Source organism: Euphorbia lathyris, chromosome 9 (genome assembly GCF_963576675.1).
Source record: "Euphorbia lathyris chromosome 9, ddEupLath1.1, whole genome shotgun sequence".
NCBI classification, from domain to species: Eukaryota; Viridiplantae; Streptophyta; class Magnoliopsida; order Malpighiales; family Euphorbiaceae; genus Euphorbia; species Euphorbia lathyris.
The window spans coordinates 30,109,162-30,112,551 of record NC_088918.1 but is presented as its reverse complement, the minus strand read 5'-3'; positions in this window follow the sequence as shown (position 1 = coordinate 30,112,551).

Here is a 3,390-nt window from a genome sequence, read left to right as displayed (position 1 = left end):
TTGTCACAATCATTTGATGTTGTATACTTTCAAAAAGGACTTTTATGTTAATAAATGATAAAGTTGAATGAGATGTATGTTTGGTTTGAAGTTGAGACTATAATGTTAGTAAAAACAAATTAAGTAACTGTGGATGTAATTTACTCAATTATTAGAAATAGAATAAAAATGTAATAAATCTTAAATTTTAATAAAAAAAAGTTATCATTGTTTGATTTTAGAGTGAAAGACAGACCTAAACAAAGTGGTAAGAATATTTTCAATAACATCTTAATTTGATTTTTAAGTTAAAATTTGAATAGGGAAAGTTAAAATTAATTCCAATGGCCTTTTAGCGGCTCCTCAAATGACTAAAAGTCTCTTCATTCTCTCTATTAATAGAGAACATCTTTTCACTCTTGGTGATCTCATTATTTTATTTTCTATTAATAATTTATTATTAAGTACTCTTTTATTTCACTATTGGTGTAAATATAATAACATTTAATAATTTTAATGATAAAACTAATAAATAATGAATGAATATAAAGAATATTCACTTCTCAAATCAATAAGAATAAATTATTTATAGTATTTCTGAAAAATGGAATCTTAAAGAACAGGGAAATAGAAAGGATCATTGAAGAAAATAAATTAAGCTATATTAATAAAAATGTGTTTCAATTCATTCTAACACATTTTGAAACTCGGAGGTAAAAAAACAATTATTTACCCATATTAAAGTCAACCTATAAAACAAAAATACTTTTTTCCTTTTATTTTTTGGAAACTTTTTTAGGGCCTGTTTGGTTCAGCTGTTAGCTAATAGCTGTTGCGGTTGCTGTTAGCTATTTACAGTTGTAGTAAGCTGTTAGCTGTTTGTTATTAGCTGTTCAATTATTAGTGTTTGGTAAAATTATATTGAACTGTTGCTGTTCGGATTTAAAATGTCTAAAATGAACATGTTTTAAATTAATAAACGATGAAATTATAAAAGGAAAAATGTGAAAAAATGCCCATAACGTTTATAACTAGGAATAATTTTACTCTTAATGTCTAAAATAGTACAATTTTACCCATAACGCTGGTAGCTAAGAGTAATTTTACCCCTAACATTGGCAAGTTTGATCGATTTCAGATACTATTAGAAAACATAGATATTTTATTTCTTATTCTACACCAATTGCACATATCATTAGTTCTAAAAAAACGATTTCATATTTTTTTTTGTCATTTAATAATAAAATTATAAGTTAATATATATAAATTCGGCGAAATATTTGAAATTTTTTTGTCCAACTCGTACAAAAGACAATATATTTTTTATTTTCTTAAAATAAAAATTCACGTCTAATCATATGTTTGTGATCTGTTACTGACGATAATAAAATGGTGCACGTGTAAAGTGTAGATGATAATATTCATGACCAAGAACACAATTTGATAAATTATTTTTCAAATTGACCCAACTTGTCAATGTTAAGGGTAAAATTGCTTTTGGCTGCCAAAATTAGGGGTATAATTCCACCATTTTAGACGTTAAGGGTAAAATTGTTTCTAGTTATAAATGTTAGAGGTATTTTTGCACCTTATCCTATTATATAATAAAAAAATGTGTTACACAAATTAATAAAAATAATCTATATAAAAAATAAAAAAATTATTGAACACAATAAAACCTTGTTTTTCTAATAATTATATTATAGAAATATCAATAATGTAAAAGAATAAAAGTATTTTGTGGAAATAAGAAGAATAATTTTGTCAATAACAAATAACTGTAAACAATTGTTTATGAAAAACTTCAAATAGAAGCTTTTCGTGAAACGCTCCAAAACGCTGCAGTTTCTAGAGAAAATGCTAAACGCTGTGTTTATATAAATCTAACCAAACAATATATTTTCTGCGGTTTGGAATGAATCATCCGAAAAGCTAAAACAAACACTCTCTTAAGGTAAAATATTGTGTGAAAAAGAATCCTTAACTGAACTCCTTGTTAGAGGGGCATAATCAACATCAGACCAACGTCAACATTTTTTTTTTTTTTTTTTTGAAGAAATCGACATCAACATTTAATTACAAGAAATTTATGCATATTAATTGGTCAACTGTATATATAGTACTCCTTGTTAAAAAGGGCATAATCAACATTAGACACACATCAACATTTCAGAATTTAATTATTTAATGGTTAAAACAATGTATTAATTTATTTTTATATACTTTCCTATGGATTTTTGGCTATTTTAGATTACTTTTTAAGAGAAATATAATTGCAAGATCTATGATTTGACTTTAACTATCAACTTAACCTTAATTGATTCCATTATATGGTATGAGAGTGTTTTGGGCGTGGATATATGTCAGAAATTAATATAAGATTATGATTGGACTGTAACTATTAATTTGAACTTTTAGTTCAAATGGTTCCATACATAATTGACTTTTTCATTCAAAATGATTTACTCATTCTAAAAAGAAATTTTGTAATAAGCTCTGTAAACTCATACACACTTTAAAATATCATCCCAAAATACAAATTTTTATAAAAGAAAAAGCCAAGTACAAATGCATGTAGATCTCTAATACGTTAGTGGCATGAATTGAATTGCTTTTATGGTAGTAGATCTCCAATACGAACTGATGAATTTGCAGGATAAAAAAGAAGTTGCATGTCTAATTACTGAAATAAAGAAATTGATAAAAGAAAAGCTAAGCACGGATTTAGTGTTAGTTTTTCTAAACTTTGATAACTTGTTTGAAGTGCAGCGTGATGCAAGTGGAGTTGGAGGTGTGTTGATGTGAGAAAAGAGGCACATAGCTTATTTCATCGAGAAATTGTGTGAATCAAGATAGAAATGGGTCACCTATGATAAAGAATTCTATACAGTGGTCCGAGCTTTGAAGACATAGGAACACTACCTCATGGGCAATGAGTTCATTCTCTATACTGACCATCAAGCTCTCAAATATTTGGGAAGCCAAAAACAGCTCCGAAGTTCTATGCATGCAGGGTGGTCCGCTTTCGTGGACAAGTTTCTTCTCCACAAGGCGGGACAGTACAAAAAAATGGCGGACGCTCTAAGTCGAAGAGTATCGCTCCTCAAAACAGTAGCTCTTGAGCTAGATTGCTTTAAGCATGTCAAAGGGGATTATCAGGAGGATCCAGATTTTGGAGTTATTTGGGAGAAGTGGAAAGATTAGACCGGGGACGGTGATTATTAGTTATGTGATGGCTATCTCATTAAAGGAATTCGGTTGTGTCTACCGTGCACGTCTATCCGAGAGCGAGTGATCCGGGATCTTCATGGGGGAACCTTGGGGCACACTTTGGGAGAGATAAGACTTTTGAAGCCATGAGTTCCTGTTACTATATATTGACCAATGCTAAGGAGAGATGTAGCTTACATT